A 22561-nucleotide genomic window follows, 5' to 3' on the forward strand; every position below is an offset into this window, starting at 1 on the left:
TCCAGTTAGGATCCTGGGACTTAAAACTGTTTACAGGGCCTGATTATGGCCTCTACAATCTGGAATTATAGTGGGATAACAGACATGTCCTCACACCTTTAGGTTACTGCAAATTTTTAAAACTATCAGCTTCTAATACAAAGCAGTTTCATATTGTTTTATTTTAATAATTTAACCAGTTACTTTCCTTAAAAGTATTGCATGCACTGATGTTTGAACATACTTGGCCTTGGTTGTTAGGATGTGTTTTATCTACTTTTTATGTAGTTAGTCTCCTGGCTACATGGCACATAAGCATGGAGCCCTAATTGCAACCCAGGTAACAGGGATTTCATTAGTGGCCCTGGCAATGGAACAGCCAGGTAAACAGGAACAACAGTGAAGGGGACAAGGTTTGCTTGCCTCTCCTGAAGGAGGGGAGGGCTGCAGGTGCTTAGGAAATGCTCAGAAAACTAGGATTTCTTCGGTGGAGACGAAAGGAAAACACTTTCCATGCTTCAAAAAGGATGCAGGGGTGCAACATCCCTTGCAGAAGTGAGTGAAGACCAGTGTAGTCTTGCTCACTGCTTGTCTCCCTTACACTGCTTAGACAAGTGCATGATGGGAGTTTAGGGCCATAAAAAAGGGGGAAAAGTTAAAGCACCCTTGATGCTTGCTTTAATGATGCTCCCCCCTTGGCCAACTCCTACCCTTAGCAGTGAGAGGTCAGTTAGCCAAGGGGGGGGGGGTAATGATCAACAGGCAGTTGGAGCAAAGAGAGGGAAAAATGTATATACTTAGTCTCTGCAATTTCAGGTTAGCATTTTTTAAAGTTTAAAGAACTTCCAACTGCTACAACCCTAATTTATGTGCTGATTTGCAATTGTAAGTGTGTATTTGAGATGAGGTAACTGATATTGTTCCCTTTACATATTTATATTTTACTTGTTAAAAGTTAGCTATGTCTGCGATTTAATGAAGTTCTGTTAAAATAAAAAAAAAATAAAAAAACTGAGCCTAGAATTCCCAGACCCAATACAATGGTAATCTAGTATGTCGGTCTTATTTATATATACCATCATACTTCCCTTTCACAGAAACAAAAGACGACACTGTTACTGGCTTTTGTTTCAGTAAAAGTTTTCAAGTATTGTTTTCATGTACCTGAAAACACAACTTCAATTCACATTTTTAATACATGTAAATTCAGCTTTACTTTTCTTGTCTAATAAAATATTTCCAGATAACTTTCTATTAATGCTCTGCACTAAATCCTGCTCAATTACTTTCCATCACACCTCCTCCTTTTTGTCAGTGGACAGGTGTTGTGGAACAGATTGGTGTGAAGCCACTGTTACTAGAATGCCCTCTATTGCCTGGCTGGGTGATTAGTAGAGTATGAATCCCCAGAGAGTGTTTGCAATGGCCAGAAATGTTTTTGTTCTCTCACAAAATACCTTGAGACCTTTCCAGCAGGTAAGATTTGGGGATAAGGAATGGTGGTACCACAGTTCCCTGAGTCTTAACATCAGTGGCCAACATGTCCAGCCCAGTTGAAAGCAGACTTAGGCCTTTCTAAACTGTTTCCTATTAAAGCAGCTAACCACCTTCTGTCATTTCTCCTTTTCTGTAGTAGTTACGGCCACCTGCTCAGGGAGCTTCAGTACCACCAATGATAGAAGCTGAGGCATTCTGTTACAAATATGGGCCCATCAGAAGTTGTTTCAGGCTGTAATCATATGCCAGAGGTGTTGTTCTGTTAATCAGCTATACTAGGCAAGGCTTGTTTGCCTTTCAGTATCTAGACAATGTTCAGAGTTACTGCTGCTGTGGGCAAATTTCTGTGTTTTGGCCCACTGCTTTCTACAACAAGTGTACTTCTGCCCAAAAACTGTGGTCCACAGTTAAATAATAGGATTTATGGGATGTCATACCTCACAAACATCATTTCCAGTTTGCAAAAATGACATCCTTCATAGCCTTACTATCTACTGACATCTCCAACATGAATGCTGGGGCCATTTTCAAAAAAGATACACTACTTTTAACTTTGATATTCCCTTGATATGCATTTCTATTATTAGATAGGATGGGTTTAAATAACATTTTCCTTTTATTTACTTCTGCAGCTACCCTACACAACAATTCCTAGTTATAACCTCTAAAAATAAACACAGAAACAATTAATAACATTTCTCTATATCTGTCATCATTCTAGAGGCCCTAAATGAATTGGCCTCATGGGATATTTTTCTTCATAAAATAAGGATGACTGCTTATGAAGTGTAGATAGCTGTTGAAAAACACAACCTTACGATAAATACAGCTATCAATTTTTTTATTATCTATATCACATTCTATAGTCACATCTAAAAAGTGAACTTTAACTCCTATTTCATCTAAAGTAAATTAAAAAAAGTTAGAAATCCCATTAATACATTCATCTTATGTTGCATCGACAATAAAAAACAAATTGACAAACCTTTTATAAAAAATTATTTTATCATAGTAAATATTTGTAGTCAATAGATTGGTTTCCTACTAACCCAATACTAAATTTGCAAAAGCTGGAACCACTGCTGACCCTATCACAACACCGTTTATTTATCTATATTTTGTCTTGTTGATAAAAAAAGGAGGTTGTTCTGTAACAAAATCTCCAAAAGTGAACAATACAATAATATCATAACATTTGAAAAATTAGTATACTTTGTCATAAACATTCTTAAACTTTCAACCCCTAAATCCTGTGGGGTACTACTGAATAATGAACATACATCCATTGTAACCATACAAATACTGGCATTATTGTAGTTATACAATAAATTAAATTCACATAATTTCTCTAAAATATCCTGTGAATCTTTTATATACAATGACAATTTTTGACCTAAGGAGCTTAAAATAATATCAAGAAACAATGAAATCCCTTCTATCTGATGTTATTTGGAACCAAGACAATAGGCCTAAAGGTTTTTTTTTTGGGGGGGGGGGTGTATCTTTGGAATACCAAACAAAACCCCAATCTTAGGGTTATCAACTTTTTAAAAAATTCATATAATTCAAAACTTGTATCATTACTCCTCAAATACTCATATCAAGCAGAATGAATAACTGTAAAACTTCTTTGTATGACACCTAATGAGACTTCAGTATATTCATTTTCATTGCTCAGTATCACTTCTATGGCCTTAACACATTTATCGATGTTCATAACTACTAACCCACCGCCTTGTCAGCTTTCATAAATCTAAGATTATTCTCACCCCTAAGCTGATGTAGAGCTTGTTTTTCCTCAAAAGACAAATAAAAAAAATGAAACTCATTCTTCTTACTAATACCCCCCCTCTAATGTCTCTTTCAAACATCTGCTAAAACACTTTGATGATGTTGTTCAAAGTAGGATTAAACACAAATGGTTTTCTCAGCAAATCAAACATTCCAACATCTTTAAACAAATATTTAAATTCAATTTATGTGTAAAAAACTTTATTTGAAGTATGGTTTTTAGTATCATTTGCCCTACAGCTTGGTATAAAATTTAAACCTAAACCAAGAATGTGAAAATGCATTGAGTTCATTACAGAGTTTGAATGATTTTTAAGTCCAAACTTATTTGAGGGATGTTCTTTAGAGAGTCTTTTTTGCTACACAACCCGTGGTCTTCTGGTTCCTTGACCAGCTCCTTCCCCTTCCTTGGACAAAGTTTTTTGAATGGTTTCTAGTGTATTGTTCAGGAGAATAAAAAGGAAGCCCTTGAAAGTCATTATTTACATTTGAAGCACCATGTAAATCTCCCTTCTCCATCGAGAGAACCATGGGCAGGGAATTGACATCACTCTCAGAACTTTTATTTGTAGCTTCAAAATTTATTTAAACCCATTTTATCTAATAATAGAAATGCATATCAAGAGAATATTAAAGTTAAAAGTAGTGCATCTTTTCTGAAAAACATATCAGTGTTCATGTTGGAAATGTCAATAGATAGGCTATCAAGGATGTCATTTTTGAGAACTGGAAGATCTTGGATGGGAAAGAGGAAGTGTACTGGAAGTGAGCCCACCTTTGTATATAAAAGAACTAATGGCTTCAAAACCTTGTTACAAAAAGATAGTACCAAAATTGCCACACCTATTACTGAAAAGAAAAATAGAATGTTTAAATGTACATCTTGCAAAGGATGTGGATTAAAGAGCACCTTTACTCTGCAAAGGTTAAGGATGACAAAAATGTCTTATATAAATAAGCACACAAACAACTGTGATAATACAAAAAGTTTATATTTACAGTTTTGAAACCGGTTCCTTTTGACTTGGGGGTGGGGAAGAAGAAAAAGGGTTGATGGACAAAAAATAAAATTAAATTTAGAAGTTTACATATTTGTACATGTTTTTATATGCAAGGTTTTATAGTGGTTTGTGGCTCTTTAAATAATTAATTTTTCAATTGGTTTTAATACTGTTAATTGTTTGTACTGTTTTACTGGTTTGCTGAACATTTAAATATTGGGCTTTTTGAGTATAATAAATGTTTCTAAGGAAGTCTGAATTTTCGAAAGCATTTAAGTAAAGTTTTAAACACTAATACAGTTATTATTTTGAACTCCACTAATTTTCCAGTGGTTCTGGTTGTTTAAACTTACATTTATATAAAAGTAATCAAAGCATTGTGACACCCCCGCTCTGGACCAGTAATCAAGGAGCCTCAATCCTCACCACTGGCAATTGTGGGGGATGTTCACTGGGAGGATAACAGGTACACACACGGTATCTCCAGATGCAGCTCTTTGCATCAAGCACAATTTCCCTTAAGAGCACACAGGAAATACAGTCAGTCCGGGACAGGTTTCTCCCTCTTTCTACAGATCCCCAGTAAGACTCCCCACTGGCACAGCTACAGAGTTGAGACCTCAGCTGAATGTCCAATCTAAGACCTCCAGCACACTCTCTGTCTGACCAGTGCTTTGTGTCCCTGCCAAGTAGCTGACATGCACCCTCTTTGAGGTTCGATTTACACACACACACACACACACACACACACACACACACACACACACACACACACACATGCACCTGGGAAAGGCAGGCACAAGTTTATTAGCTAGCCCCCCTTCTGCCCAGACTATAAGGTAGTTATGACTGCCACCAGACACTCCTGCCAGCTACCTTAAGGATTTTCCACTGGCACCCAATATACTGAATGAAATTAATATTAATACAAATGGTAGTTTGACCAAGAGCAAGGCTATTAGGAGTGACCCACACACTGTCACCAAATAAATATGCAAATACTCTCCAAACTTAAATATTTCTGCAAAGATCAGCCACAATGAAAGGTTTAAACCTATTTAATAATAAATAATAAAATAAGACAATACTAAATATCTATTCACAGTGACATCAGAGTTCAAACTCACAGGAAATATTTAAAATAACATTGAAGAAAAGACTGAGACAAATAAAGAAAAACAATATCTAAACTGAGCATTACTATATTCCTTACTGAATCTAAGAGAATTACTGTTCCTTGTTTACTTAATACAGCAAGGCAGAAGATGTGGTGAATGGTCCTTCTTTTTGTCAGGCCCAACACAGAAGACAGAATGCTCAGTCTCAAAGTCTAAAATATTACATTCACAGAATGACATCACTACTGGTCATCTGATTTCTAGTTCCCATGCAAACTCCCATTGCTGGAAGCTGGCAGGCCTTAGCACCTACCTGTAAAAATACACACAAGGGTTTTTGCTCAAATCTGTGGCAGGTGCTGGAAGTCATAAAACAATTTCCTACCTCCATGCTTCTAGAGTAGTAATTAGTTCACCCCAAAGACAATACAGAAAGCTTCCTAGTACAAACGTTATGTCCCTGGCTACATTGAAACCTGCAAGACAGCATCTTTATGGCCTAGCCCATAAAGTGATTTTAATTTCAGATATGTTTTAAAGTTTGCTGGACTGAGGTTAACCACTTTCCTCTCTTAAACATATACATTTTAACAGTTACAATAGTGCATGTAATTTCTGTTCTCTCCAACAGGGCACACTGTGGATACATTTCAAACACAAGCACTTTACAAATACATTTTCAACACTAACATCTGTGCAAATCAGTTCGATATACACATGACATACAGTTCTAATACATTTGTAACACAAGTATCTTGTATAAATCAGTTTGATATTCACAAATGGCATATAATTATTTACAAAATTCCAGCTAGCTGTGCTGGCAGTACCTCCTATCATCACAACCATATTAACAAGTTCACATTTACAAACATCATAAATCACATATACTGTTATATACCCTAGAATCTAAGCAACATTACATAAATTATTCAATTCTTAACTTCTATAAAAACTCATTCCTCATCCAAAACATTTTTTCTGCATGCATTTTTCCCCCATTTTCCTTTTTATATGATATTTACTCCTAATGTTTTCTAAAGATCCTACTTTCTGTTCTTTTATCTCAGTCACAATATGCACTAATTCAAGTATAGCTAGTTTAGATTTTGCTTTACATTCTCTAGCAATTGCTTTTTGGCAGCCACCAGAATTAAATTTTCCAAGGCCTTACTGTGTCTAGGCAATTCAGATCCTGTATCCCAGCTCAAAAAATCATTTCCTTCGTTACACTTATTTGCTTGCCTAGTTATTCCTCCTTTGTAAAATATTTATAAAAAGATGTGGGATAACTATCACATGAGTAACTGTATCTGTCTTTTGTGTTCACTGCATAAGTCCTGATATAAAGCAAAAATCAAACCAAAGGTCAGAATGTGTATCTACAGTCCAGCGAAAAATGCACTCACAATCCCTTATACAGGATGCCCTTCTGGCTGAAATTTAGACTTTGCCATCAAGTCACTTATTTCTGGTTTTATTGTGAAGTACTGATTTATCCTCAGGCAAAGATACAACAGAAAAAACACAGCTGTCTGCAGTGTTGTCTACACATACAATACTACATTTTTTGCGGGGGAATAAACCCCTCTCCCGTGTAGAGAAATTCACCCCTAGATACACTTTTTATTATATACACTCTCTTCAATGTCACATCACTGTGAAAAAAAGTGAAAAATTGCAAAGAAATAGGAATCACTGCTGTGCTGTAATAGAAAGAGTGGCAGCAATGACTTTTCTGTGAAAAACACTGATCAGCAAAGAACAGTGAACTTGTTATGGTTGTGATCAACTAACTGCATTCTCATCCACTTAACATGACTACTCGTATGGAAGCCCCTTTTTCCACAGGAAAACCACATGATATTTTTAATGGGGCATTTCCATTCTGGGTACCCTGGCTTCCTACACCAGTAAAAGAACTGCAGTAAAGGCTGTTTCTAAGTCAATGGCACTTCTTGACTTGGTTATGTATGTACTTTCAGTTTCATGGGCTTGGCATTTTTGGCTTTATTAGAAATTGTGTCAATTTCTGATAACTTTTAGCCATATTAGCAAGACTCCTTAAGTCTGCCTGCCTGCCATTTCATTTGCCTTTGAGTGCCCGGACATGTTGACAGTTTTTTTTTTTTTGTTTTGTTTTTTCCACAGTCAGATATTTATCAAACTGCATTATTTTTAACAACATGGTGTCCCTTGCTACGACCACTAATTTGTTGCAGATCATCTCATTGTGGACCGGGCCTTAATTACGGTTTCAATCGGTATATACAAGATAGTGATAAATAAGTCAAATGTTTCTGCTTCTGGCTGTACTATATAGTTGAACCTCATCATCCCATAGATCCTGGTTAGTCATGACAGCCACACCCTTATACCAAAGCCCGTCAGCACTAGATAAATTACTCTCCTTCAGTGCATTCTCTGCTTACTACCCCATTCAATATATTAATGTGTTGACCCGAATGGCTTCAGAGAACACATGCAAATATTTAAAGCCTTCTTATACACTTTTCATGTTCTTATGGTTTTGCAAATTTGAACAGTTCCTATGGTTATATGAGCCTGGAGCTCCATGGCATGCTCTTTTGCAGCTGCTTGTATTGCCTTACTATCCAGACCAGGGGTATCATTTTCATACTCTTTGACTAATCCCCGAGATTCCTTAATTAAACATCACTGACAGTTTTTATTTTTCTCTTTCTTCTCATTCCTTGTTACTGCACTTCTGAAACAATGCTGACTGTCCAAGATAAAAGGATTCACCACTGTAGCAAGAGTATGTAATCTTAACATTGCTTATCGAGTAAGTCAGGCAATGACAGCAGCAGCACACAGAGCTCAAAATGTAACAGCAAGCTGCCTAAACCTGACCCTAGATTTTCCAGTCACCATTCAGTCCTAGTCTGCGATACAGCATCTCATTAACATATTACACCACAGGCTCCTTAGTTAAAACTAATGTTAACCTAGGCATTCGCTTCCATGACAATCAGGTCTATCCTTGAGTTGTAACTGGATTGTCTGTTATCTTTTTTGGAACTGTCATTTAAGTACATGGAGGAAAAGAAAGAGGAAAAATGGTTCACATACAAATAGAAACACTATAATTCTGCTAAGTGAGGTCAGTACTGCTGGGAAACCATTTTTAGCACTGCTACTAATACATTATGTAGTTTCTCAATTCAATGTGTAGCAAAAAAGGCAAATTAAAAGACAGGCTGCTGCACCTGCTAAACACACTGTGGTGGTTGTTTTGCTGTTTAGTTGAAAAAGCAGCAACGTTTTCTTATTCTGCAAATACTTCTGTTTAATTTGGTCAAAGTTTGGAACAATTAATGAATTTATTAAAGAAGAAAACAGTAAGAGACAGTAACTAACCATAAAAGCTGGTAGCAAGTCACATTACCCAGTTACAGCGTAGGGACAATAATAATAAAGTTTGCCACTGCTGATCTAACCATGTGAAAGCACAGTACAATTACTTCTTTCTTATTCCACAGTTGTTGTAGGCCAGAACCAAGTAATTCAAAAAAGAAAAATAAAACAGTTGCGTCATCCCCAGAGTATGACTCGAAACAATGAACTGTATTAATTTAGCGTATAATCTGTAAAGTAAATATAATCAGATGAGAGGAACATGAGAAATATACTTAAGAAAGGGAACTTAGTTTCTAAATATACAAAGTTTTACAATTAATACAATTCTTAACCTTACAACAAAGCAAATCATATCTCAAATATTAGTAGATCAAGGAAAAAGTCAGTGAAGATTATCTGTGGCAGCAGAAACTGTACTGAAATGAAGGGCCCAATCTTCTGGTCAGATAACAGCACCATATACTACCATGTGTATTTATTTGTTTGCTGTATCAAAATTCTTAATTTACTGATGTTACTTTTTCTGTATCTAATCTGCATGACTGCACTGGGTCTTTTCAAATTAAAACTGACAGTCTACTAACTCACTATAGATTTCGAGATAAGTATTAGGTTAATTCACTCTATAGGTTTAGAGGTAAGTACTAGGCTACTTCACTTCATAGGTTCAGAGGTAAGTACTAGGCTAGTTGCCCTTGTGGGCCATTTTAAGCCTAGCCAGTTTACCATTTTGTACTACATTTAGGAGCTCCCTCTGTCCATTAGTAGTACAGGGGGCACTCCTGGGGTACACTTTCTAATTCCCATCCATAGATCCAAGCTGTGTTTGAATATGCACAGGGATAACATTTAGAACTTTTTTTTAAACTTCATTCTAACCTTTGTTGTATTTTATAGCTACTTTAAGCTAAAGGCCATAGTTACAAAACTATTTCAGTATAAGCATGAGCTACTACCCAGAAATTGTGAAATGGGCCTGCTATGGAACATTACTAAAATAATTATGCTGAGAACTGAATCCAGTAATCTCAAACTCAGCATCTTGAAGGAGTGGAATAGGGAGACAGTAATACACTTGATATGATTCAATGAATTTCTTTGGTCCGATGTCTCTTGTGAGATTCAGCTGCCCTGTCTCATCCTCAGAAAAAGAAATGAAGGCTGCCATATTGTAGGTGACCCAGGATTTTTTGCTTACTCCCCAATTCCACTTCCCTTTCCTGGGGAAGAATACACTACACAGTGCATGTCAGAAGAAAACCTTATGGAATTCTATCTGTCTGAGTCCTGCAACCTCAGCGGCTATCCTTCTTTACTCAGAGCCTAGCTTTTGGTTTCAGCAAGGAGATAATTCTACAGTTAGACATTCCCCTCCCTTCCTTCCTTCTCTCTCTCTCTTTCCAACCTCAGAAAATACAAGCTAGCCTCTAAACACTCAATCTCCCCCTCGGCCAGCTCTCTGGGTTTAAAAGGCCAGCTAATGATTCTACAATGCAGCAAACATAACTACAGCTGTACACAGGTTCACATATTCTCTTGCTGCTTCAGTGCATATGTAATAGACTGTGAGAAAAAGGAGGGAGTGAAGAAAGAGCTAGGTAGGTGAAAGGCAGCAGAGGGTGCTGCAGAGTATGAGAGATACAACTGCATAGAGGCTAGCATTAACCCCAGATAAATTAGGTACTTTTCAACTCATAGCTTATTGACATCATCGAATGCTAACTCTACATATTCGTATGATTTATTTAATAGTCAGAATGATATAATGAGGCACTGGTCTTCTCAAAATCATATAGAGTGTATCACACGTCTCAACTGTACAGATTTTCGCAGACTGTCCAGATTTTCCCCTAATATTTTTGGTCTGTTTCTCATAAAATTGTGGTTTTCTTACAAATTGTTGGCAAATCATTGATGGTTAAAGTCAGAAAATAATGAAAGAGATTTGCATACCCTTCAGAAAATTAATGCTAATGCAAAACCTGTTATTCTATCAACTTTCTAAGTTTGTAAGAGCAATATTTAAAAAGTATCCCTATTTTTGGGCCTTTGTCCCCCCATTATTTATGGCTTTGTTCAGATTTTTTGTTGTAAGAGGTAGAGAGGTATGGAGAATATAGACACAGTGAACTGAAAGGCAAACATAAAAGTTAATAATTGTTGTTGTTGTTGTATCTTTCGACTTTTCCCTGTTAGGGGTCGCCACAGCGGAACTCCGGTCCGCTAATGATTCGTAGTTGCTTTTTACGTGCCGGGTTACCAGCCCTGATGCACAACCTTCAACGAAGGTATGCCCATTCACGTATGTCTCCACGCAGAGGATGCTTTAGCATAATAATAATAGTGCTATATTGTGGCGTACCCTTAATATATGTAATTCCATGCTTAAAAAGACACAGTAGCACAGGCAGATAAACATTCCTTGTCTACCCAATCAGTATTTTTGTAATACATGACATTAAGGATCTTGACAAGAGATTGTGGTGGTATGTATTAAGCCAAGTATTTGTTTACCCAAGCTGTCTTCTCCAGGAATGCTGTGCATATAACTACACAACTAAGACAGAAAAAAAACTAATATTTGTTTGCCTAAAGCAGGCAATCACAGACTAGTGATTTCACAAATGAATATCAGTCATTAGTGTTTCAAGGACACGGCTGGCTCCCATTGCTATTAGTATCTGAGGTTAAGATCTTGACACTTTAATTTGTGCTAATATGAAAGAAAGGCCTGGCAATCTATTTCCATTCCCAACCTGCTTAGTAAACTCTGTGGATGGTGGTGGCTGTTCACAGGGCCACTATAGGAGTTGGGTACAACCCGAAAGCATGGATGGGTGGATGGATAATAAGATTATGCTAGAGCTGCTTACCACAGGATACGTGCCCAAGGAGTGGCGTACGGCAACTGTGGTCCCACTCCACAAAGGTGGCGCCTCTACGGACCCTGGTAATTACCGCCCCATAAGCTTAACAAGTCTAGTCTGCAAAGCTATGGAGAGGATCATAATGGAGCTCATAAACAAAGATATAGGGGACTTGCAGACATTGGACCCGACCCAGTTTGGCTTTGTCAAGGGAAGATCATGCCTTTTGAACTTGGTCGACTTCTTCGAAATAGTCACCAAGGCCATTGATGAGGGAAAGGCAGTCCATACAGCCTACCTTGACCTTGCAAAGGCTTTCGACACAATACCCCACTCGGGTATTGTAGAAAAACTTACCAGCTTAAATGTAAACCCATATGTCACAAGATGGGTTGCAAACTGGCTTAAGGACAGAACCCACAGGGTTAGAGTTGCTGGCGCTGTGTCAGACTCCAAGCCGGTCACAAGTGGTGTCCCACAGGGCTCGGTCCTTGGCCCCTATTGTTTGGCATCTACTTCTCAGAAGTACAGGCCAACATGGGAGGACTTTGGCTGACAAAGTTTGCAGATGACTGCAAACTGGGCGCCATAGTGGAAAGTGCATCGGACACTGATATCCTTCAGAAGGGACTCACAGAAACAGATAGCTGGTGCCAGAGCCATGGCCTGAAGTTAAACGCCAAAAAGTGTATAGTCATACCCTTCGGGAAAAACAAGGTAACCCCAAGCTACCATATAGGTGGCAATCCACTAAGCACAGAAGAGGTTATCAGGGACCTGGGGACCCAGGTTGACAGTGGCCTTTCTTTTGACACTCACATTGCTAAAGTGGTTAGAAAGACCTTCTACATTGCCCACCTGATCATGAAGGGATTCACATCCAGATCTAGTGAGGTCATTGTTCCCCTGTACTCTTCACTTATCAGACCAATGATCGAGTACAATGCCCCATTCGGGATGTATCTCACCCGACATCTGCAGCAATTGGAGAGACCCCAAAAGTTCCTCACCAAAAGGATAAAGGGACTCCAAAATCTGTCATATGCTGCCAGATTGAAGAAACTCCAGCTCTATTCAGTCGCATACCGTCTGCTCAGAGGTGACATGTGCCTGACATACAAGGCCATGTCCAACCCGGAATTAATGGACATGCTCCACCTCAAAAATCCAAATCCACCAAAACCACTAGAGCAAGCAACTTAAACCTTAGCACGGATATAAATAGGACATGCTGGAGGGATAGATTTATCACTCAGAGACTCCCTATGCTGTGGAATAAAATCCCGGTCCATGTGAGGCAGAGCACCTCGCTGACTCTGTTCAAGAGAAATCTAGACCTGTGGATGGGAGATCGTAGGTTTACCCCGGGAATCATCTCTGAGTCACTGCTGGACAGAGGCACAACAAACTAATGGGCACAGTATTTTTTCATATAAGGGGTGGCGTAAGCCACAATAATTTGGGCTAGGCTTATAAATGCCTTAGGGCAGATAGCCTAGTATAAACCTATGAACCTATAACCTATGAACCTATGTTGATGGTAGTATTTAGCAAGATCCGAATAAAGAGTACTCAAAAGGAAGAAAAGTGGTAGCTGAGATGTTTTTGCTGTTATTCCTCTATGCCTGTTCTCTGTCTGCTACCTCCAAGTCCAGTCCATTCTTCTATCACATTGTTTTAGGACTGGTGCTGGAGGTAACAGCAGGAGCAAATATCTATGCAGCCACTGGACTGGGTTGCTTTTCTTGCCCTACTCTAGTCTCCTACTTTGTTAGTGTATGCCATGTAAGCAGAGCATGCATGAACAACCCCGTGGACTACAGTGGCCATCAGACCTACCACTAACTGCAAGTACAGTGCATGATGAGTGTATGGCACATTCAAATGCACACTGTAATCCCTGATGCATCATCCCCTGCCTTCATTACAAGGCAGGAGTGCAGCAGACTGGAGTGTCGTCCTCCCTTCAAGTTGCGCAAGCAGTTGTTGACACCTTGGCAACTTACCAACACCTCTCCTTGTGTGGGTTATAATCAAGGCTTCATCATTTCACACCATGTAGCTGGCCAAGGTACAACTGAAGTTTTATATGATAAAGTCCAAGACAATGCATTTTGGGAGGATGGAGGGGACTACAGTCTGTGTACTGATGTTTAATAAAGCAAGAGAGAAAAATAACTCCTGAGGTAGTAATTATACCTGAACAAAACCACTTGTCACAAGTGTGTGAGTAAGTTGGATGCTGGAGAGTACTGAGAGTACTGCAAGAAGACACAGGGTCTAAAGAGGATAACATTTACTACTTCTGTGTGGGATGGGAGTACTTCTGGGCCTGGAATAGGTTCATAAGTGTTTAATAGGTTAATGACTACAAGAGCACGAAGTAACTGGTAAAACAAAATAACCGCCACTAAGAGAAATTAGTCATTTATTCGACAATTTTCAAAATGAGCGCTTTCGTTTGCTGCAAGCAAACTTCATCTGATGAAGTTTGCTTGCAGCAAACGAAAGCACTCATTTTGAAAATTGTCGAATAAATGACTAATTTCTCTTAGTGGCGGTTATTTTGTTTTACTAATGACTACAAGAGCCTTTTTAAGCCTAGCCATGCATCCCAAATCTCTGACAAGTTCTGATACCCTTGATAAGTATAAGCAGTAGCTTGGGAGATGAACCATTTACAGGCTGCCTTGTCCATTAGAGACATAGGTGCCAAACCAAAGATGAACTTACTGTTCCCCATCCAATTATCCAAGTTACACTTGAATTGAGTTAAGGAGGAACTCTATTTCAAATGGATAGGGAAGGAGTAATCTCTGGGACACAAACCTGTCTCCCCAGGTCATATTTATACTACAGGCAAGGTTTAAGTCTTAGAAACAGGTAATACTGGTGCTGTTTCATTTGCAGATATGCAGGAGGTCCATCAGGGTGGGGTCTGGCAATGCCTTATATGCCAGGCATAGATCTCCCCTCAACAGTCTGTAGGAGACAGAATAAAGGGATAGGGCCTTGAGGCTGTCTGCATAGGCTGTGTTACTTATGCCCTGTGTTCTTTTATTAAGGAACCTCTGTGGACATTGCAATTGTTGGATATGCCTGGTTAGGTACATACCAAAGGGAGTCTCATACTCAATGATAGGTCTGATGAATGCCGAATACAGTGCAACAATGACCTCCTTGGACCTAGATGCCATACTTTTGTTTACAAGTTGCACAACATAGAATGATTTCATCACTACTGTAGACACGTGACGGTCAAAGGCTAGATTACTATATGTGTGTGTCCCCAAATACCTGACTACTGTGTCAACTTTTAGGGATCTTTTACAGATATGATAGTTACCAGGGGTGGAAGACTTCCCAAAGAATACTATTATGCATTTATTGCCATTTAGTTTTAATCCATGGCTCTAACACCAGCTATTTGTTTGTGTCAGCTCTTCCTGGAGAACATTTGCTTCGATGGAGTATTCTATGACTGCTCCTAATTTGCTATCAGCCATAAATTTAGTCAGCCAGAGGCCACTGACATTAGCTTTGACTTAAGAAAAGTAAATCCCCAAAAGGAGTGGTCCCAGGATGGATCCCTGAGGGAATGCGCTTGTGAGTGGCCTCTTTCTAGAGGTGGACTCCCCAGTTCTAACTTCCTGGGTCCTGTCTGTGAGCCATCTGGCTATCCACCAAGTATCGTAAGGGTTTGTACCTAACCTCTTCAGTTTGTCAATAATGCTGAAGTGGGGTATTGTGTCAAATGCATTGGCCAAATCAAGGTAGGCAGTGTGAACAATTTTGTCCTCATCCATTGCTTTGCTGACCTTCTCAAAGAAGGCCACCTGGTTAAGTAGGCATGATCTGCCCTTGACTAAACCAAACTGGGTTGGGGCCAGTGTCTGGAGGTTTACTATGTCATTATTGATCATCTCCATGATAATTCTTTCCATTCCTTTGCATATGAAACTAGTGAGACTTATGGGCCTGTAGTTTCCAGGGTGTGTAGATGGCCCACCTTTGACAGTTTGATAAAATATACTTGAAAATGGGACAAAGAACTTCAAAAGAGATTTCTCAAGATGGTGAAGGCGATACAAATGCTATATGTCTACAGCAGTTAAAGAAGTTTTGACTGGTGGACTGCAATAAGATAAAGGAAATGAATACGACTCTCATGGTGTTCAGGAGAATAAAGGAGGGGGCTGAACTGAAGAAAAAGGCTAGAAGAGATACAAATGACAGCTGAAATGGGAAGTAGATAAGACTGATATGCGGAAATAGTGCTTTCTGTAAGAAAGTGATGAATATTTAAAAATATTTTATCTATCCTTTTGCTGATCTCAGGTGCACATATGGGTTATGCTACTTCCTTTGGTATCCAACTAAGCAGAGCGTTTTAGCAGTTATAACATCTATGACAATTCTATCTGACATCACAGCATACAGACAGAAAAGGCTACTACAGTACAAAAGCAAACTACACTGAATGCTTCTATTTTTAGAGCCATTTTCAGTGTTCTCCTTCCACTGCCTGTGTACTTTACAATAAATGCAGTCCTGGGCTGTTGTACAGAGCAAGCAGCACTCACAGAAAGCTTTATTTTTTAATCATAGGGGCCAGATTCAATAACGCCTACACTAAGTGCACATTGTTCTGAGTGAACAGACAACACAGACATAATGCACACCTTCTTCCTCCTAATTTAGTTTTCCTACTGATATTCTTGCAGCTTTCAATATTGACAGGGATTCATAAAGGTTACCACAAAGTGTATACTACATGCACACTTAGTGTAATATTTCTGAGTGACTAGAAAACACAAAAAATGTGATAAGAATTTTATTGAATACATATTGTGAACACTTAGTGTAGGCTTTATTGAATCTGGCCCATAGTTTCTTCAAAGCAGGCCTTTTCCTGTCTACAATTTATTTTAAATGTGGTGACTTCTGCCAGTGATAAATACCACCTTAACTTATTTTAGGATTGCACTTTAAATTTTAATACAGTTGAATTTAAGTTCTCATCAAAAAATTATGTTTAAAAGGTCTACTAATTAGTCACCTCAGTTGTCTTGTGATGTTTAACTGTTTTCTGTTTCATCTCTAGGTGTTTTTTTATATTTCTCAGCAGCTACTAAACTGTATTTTAATTTGTACCAAAACTAGTTTACATTTCATTTAGAGTATTGCAAGTTCAAAATACACTGTCTGGGTAAAAATTCTCTAAAAGAATTATTCACTGCAAAATGTATTGTGATATTTACTTATAATATCTGTGTGCTTCTTTAAATTTATCAGTAAACATAGAACTTTGGGCACGGTGATAATTCTGGTATACATGCTATCAGCCTCCCTGGCTTCACAGCATTATTTTATATTTTATGATAAAATAGGCTAAAATTTTGATTCAGAGTTTCCTAATTAACAGAGAACATGCTACATTATTCTCTAATTTATTGCATCAATGATTAATATTAAGAAAAAAGTGAATTAAAACACTACTACGTCTGCAGTTTGGGTAATCTACTGGTGGACAAAGTTCGAATGCTCAAGCCTCAATTGCCCGAGGTTCAGCTCCCTGGCAATCACAACTCCTTCATAGGAAATCACTGTTGGCAAATTGTGTCAGAAGTGATTCCATTCTGGGGGAATTTCCCCTTTCTTCAAGTTGGTGAAACCATGGAGTTGGTACAAACAAGTTTGGAGGGGGGGGGGGTTGCAAAAACACAAGTGCTTTAAGGAAAAAATTTTCAGCAAATGCAGTTTGGGGATTCTAATGCTCAGTACATTTGATTTGTGCATTCAGAGTGGAGGCCTGTATTTTCCATGAAAAGGAATTGAGTAAAAGATTCTGACACTTGCTTGACAGCTTGCAGAGAATATAAAAACAAAGATAATTTTTTTTTTTCCATTCTAGCACTTTAGGTAAAATTTAGCTTCTATCAATTATGTGTTTCTAAGGAATGGCTTTATAAAAATAGAAGACTAAGGATTGAGCTACTGAGACTTTTTTTTTTCATTTTGATTAGACAGATTAAGTGCATTCCATAGACAAATTCTACTGCAGTTTCAGGATCGCATGGACACAGAGACGCACTTACATGTACTGTATATCTCTGAGGTGTGAAGTTATTATACTTAAAAATCCAAGCTGCACATTTTTTTCCACACTGGCATTTTTCAAGCTTCTTTTTTGTTTGTTTTTTTTAGCCATCTGGAAAAAAATGTACTTCCTTTACTAGGTACAAGTGGATATGTAAGCACTGCATCTAACATCAATAACTTAACAACTTCCAACAGAGGTCTCTTGCCAACCTGAAAACTTGAGTAATTGCAAAACCTACGTTGGTCCAATAAAAGGTATTACATCACATCTATGTTCCAGTGTCTTTGTGTTTACTGTTAGTGTACCAACACAGCATTTCTTATTTTATTTTACCTTCCACAGAATTCAATAAAATAACGTATTTTTTTCAGAATACTAGGAAGAATGTCACTATGTGAAGGCTTCTAGATTACATTTTCACTATGCTGAATTTCTGTAGTAGCAGATGAATTATTTTCTCACAGGGAGGATATCGATATTATATCTGGTTGTGAAATGTTTAAGTAAACATTTCAGGTTGATAAACTTCCTCACAGAGTAAACATCCCTGAGGGAGAGACACAGGAAGAAACAGGTTGACTGATGGTTGACCTCTACTACTTGGCCCTCAGGGTATTAAAGAGCATTAGAGTGAACTTCCCCCTGCATATCCTTAACTCATACATGCGAACTCTAACCCAACACTACACCTGACCATAACCTTGCCCCATACACAATATCTTACTAAAAATCTTTTTCATAACAGTACCGCTAAACAGAGTGTAAGTGCAAAATAGTGGTATTTTTTTTCGCTTTCTTTTTGTTTCCCCAGTTAGAAAAAGAGATGTGTCTGCAGGAAACCTTTTTGTAATCAGTTTAGTTTTGGTAAGTTTTCTTTTGCATAAGTGTGAGTGTGGTGTCAATGTGTGACCAATTTTTCTGCACGGTGATAATTAATACCATACATACAGGTATATACATATACATACACATACACACACACACACACACACACACACACACACACACATATATATATATATATATATATATATATATATATATATATATATATATATATATAAAGGGTCTACTTCAGTAGACTGAAATACCACTTACCCGAATTACAAATAACCACGAGGATAAAACTGAAACTGCATTTTAACGAACGTGTACATCACCAAAACAGATTTCCAGGAAAACAACCACTTGGCCAACATGGGACATTTTCCCTTTTTCCCCATTATAGTGTGATCTTGGAGATGGTATTTTAGTTGGGGGGGTGGGCTGAAGCTTTAACATGTTTTGATGTGCTTTTCTTTTTATGTTGGCCAAGTGGTTTTCTTGGGAATCTGTTTCAGTGATGTATACTTCATTAAAATGTGGTTTTGGTTTTGTCATCTTGGTTATTTATAATTCAGGTAAGTGGTAATTTGGTCTACTAAAAAAGACCCATATATATATATATATATATATATATATATATATATATATATATATATATATATATATGGATCCATATGAGTACATTGACATTTCATAACAACGAAAGTCACTTCTTCGAAACGAAAGCATCGGCCGTTCAAATCATCGACATGACAGCTATGCGATGTTTACGTCTCCGACAATAAAATACAATGCCCAACCAGTAAATGACAACGCTGTTAAGGTACATTGTAAAGAGTCATGTAACACCCTACCCGTGTCTACACAAAAACAAGTGCTAACATGGGTCCTGCAAGGGGGAAGTAAAGGATATGATATGATACTGTACCCATACTAAACTTCGCAATATCGTATCCTTCACTTCCCCCTTGCAGGACCCATGTTAGCACTTGTTTTTGTGTAGACACGGGTAGGGTGTTACGTGACTCTTTACAATGTACCTTAACAGCGTTGTCATTTACTGGTTGGGCATTGTATTTTATTGTCGGAGACGTAAACATCGCATAGCTGTCATGTCGATGATTTGAATGGGTCGATGCTTTCGTTTCGAAGAAGTGACTTTCGTTGTTATGAAATGTCGATGTACTCATATGGATCCATATATACACATATATATACATAGTCTGTCTGCAAAAAATATGTTTAAAGGAGAAGGCAATGTTCGAAATTCACTATTCTGCATTTTCATTTTTAGTTCTTTTCCCTGCATGTATGAACTCGGCATTTCAATAGGAAGCTCATATACATATATACATGTGTGTGTGTGTGTATATATATATATATATATATATATATATATATATATATATATATATATGTGGATCTACTTCTAATATTCGAAAGGCCATATCATCAAATTTCATTTTAGTGAGATGAAAATCACGAAAGCAAAATAAGCAAATAGCGAAATTTTCTCACGGCAAGTAAACAATTGCCCACACTTCAGCGAAACAAACACCGGTGTAATTAAAACCCACTTAGGTTGGGTCTATGCCCCCCCACAACCCCCAATGTGGGGGGCTTCTCCCCCCTAACTATATATACCAACAGTGTAGAAAAGGGCATGTTAGGCAAGTTCTCCATTCTGGTATTTTGTTTTTGAAATGTTTGTTTTGTTTTTGATCCAGCAAATTTACGTTTCATCAAAACGTAAATTCGTGAAGTTGATTACACAAAAGTGCATTTTTTCAAAAATGCACTTGTGTAAGAACATAATTAAAAAAGAAAAAAAAAAAAAAGAGAAATGAAATAAAAATACATGTTGCTGTACAACTAAATCTGCATGCAAACAACTGTTTGCTTAGTTACCTTTCAGTGAAAGTGCATTTTCGATAAAATAAACTTTGCGAAAGTGAGTTTGATCATGTATGTTTTGATAGAACGTACTTTGGATCATAAGACTAGGACCCATATATATATATATATATATATATATATATATATATATATATATATATATATATATATACACACACACACACACATACACAAACATAAGGATGATCATAAGCCAACAGAGCTCAGAAAATTATATATCCACATAATCAAATGCAACCACCAGCTCTAACAATCAAAGAAGAAATAGTAAAGGATAATAGGAAAAAAGGTGGTAGTTGTATTGAGAGCATTATTTCCCCCAGGGTTAAATGGAGAATTGATTTAATGAATATATAAATAAGTCATTATATTGTATTTAAGGAAGCAATTCAGAATTATGTTTTTAATTTTTTTTTTATTCATATATTCAATTAATTTTTTGATTGGTGTAAGGCATTTCAGGTGGTTTGTGTCGTATAACTATGTTCTGACAGTTTAATGGAATTACAGCATTGAAAAAGTCTAAATGGCTAGGGTTAGGGTTAGGATACGGGCTAGGTAAAGGAAAAAGTTTAGTAGTGTGCCTTTGTGTGTGAAGGTTCTGCAGTGTGTTTGCAGGTCAGGGTTAGAGTAAGGGCTAGGTAATGTTATAGTTTTATGGTTTTGAGAGTGTGATGGTGTGTATGTGTGTACAGTCTATGTCTGCAATACAGTTAAGGAAGGATTTTTGATAAGGTAGTGTAGGGCTAGGGTTAGGGGAAGTAGCATTATTACTTTAGTATGATAGTACTTGGGGGACAACTATGGCTTCACTGACAACAATGCCATCCCCATACTGCGAAAGTGATGGGGCTACTGGTAATGTCTGTATTTTTTTCTGCCCTAGGTTGAAAAGGAGGAAAGAAGCGTTGATGCTGCCTAAAGCTTCACGTATATATGTGAATGTATTTTCAAGCTGGGAACATCATTACATCTACTGAAGCAGTAAGTAAAGGGCACGTACAACACAATTCTGACTTCCTGTATTATTAGTCATGTTACATCATGAAGTGCAAATACGCAACAAACTTTTAACATTACCTGTTCTACATTATCTCTAGAGTTATTCTGATTTATAGATCAATTTATTTTTAACATTTGCTGGTAAAGTTTTTTTATGTTACATTCAATAAAACTGTAACTCCACTGTAGATATTTAATAAACTGTATTGGTGCTGCGATAGCATTGTCACCTCACAGTAAGACGCTGTCCGGTTCAATTCTCAGCTAGAGCGTCCTCTGCGTGGAGACATGCGTGAATGGGCGTACCTTGGTTGAAGGTTGTGCATCAGAGCTGGCGACTCAGCACGTAAAAATCAACTGCCAATCATTAGCGGACCGGAGTTCCGCTGTGGCGACCCCTAACCGGGAAAAGCCGAAAGACACAAACAATTTTAAAACATATTTATACCAAAGATATGAAAAACTTCTTACATATCTAACTGCTAACGTCCATAACAGAACAGTTATTTGCTTTGAAAAGCCATTTCATGATGCAATATGTGTGAAAACTAATAAATTTATCCAAATTCTCTACATCTGCCTAACAGCCCATTTGGCAGGTTTCACATCTTCTCCAGCATCCTAGACTTCATGATGAACATAGGAGCTAGATTTTTGATCTGATATTTAGTAGCATACTAAAGGCATGATTCTAAAAGTCTTGCTCTCAGTGTAAGTGACTCACTTCAATGTAAGTCTGCTTTATAGATAGGTCTTACACAAGAATAATTAATTTATACACATGCCAAGTCTCTTGGAATCCAGCCCTGAGGAACGTTTCATGTGTTGTTTAAATTAAGCATTTACTCTAGAGCCTACTGAAAATAAACTCTGCTAATTCATTTTCACCACCACCCTCCCCAGGAGAAGGACTGTACCACCCTCTCCAAGCCAGATGGCTCCCAGTCACCTGCTTCCACCATCTGTTCTCAACTGCTGCTTATGTCCCATATTTACTACTAAAATTTATCCACGTCTGTTTTTCTCCCCTGGTAATAATATTTGCACATTGTTTCAATTGTCTACTGGAACCTGTACCTT

General features: G+C 37.7%; 1 protein-coding gene across 2 annotated transcripts in view; it reads left to right on the forward strand.

The window, feature by feature from the left end:
* The window catches only part of GJB1 (gap junction protein beta 1), a 272150-nt gene that overhangs the window by 28118 nt on the left and 221471 nt on the right, over positions 1 to 22561 (forward strand). The window contains exons 2-3 of one of the 2 annotated variants that reach the window (XM_044056841.1): positions 17842 to 17991; positions 21366 to 21463. The gene's annotated coding sequence lies outside the window, so the exon portion shown is untranslated. The remainder of the gene's footprint in view (positions 1 to 17841; positions 17992 to 21365; positions 21464 to 22561) is intronic. The other variant, XM_044056840.1, reaches the window with a different exon arrangement.

The sequence above is a fragment of the Protopterus annectens genome, chromosome 14.part0 (genome assembly GCF_019279795.1).
Source record: "Protopterus annectens isolate FY-2018-M chromosome 14.part0, PAN1.0, whole genome shotgun sequence".
NCBI lineage: Eukaryota > Metazoa > Chordata > Ceratodontiformes > Protopteridae > Protopterus > Protopterus annectens.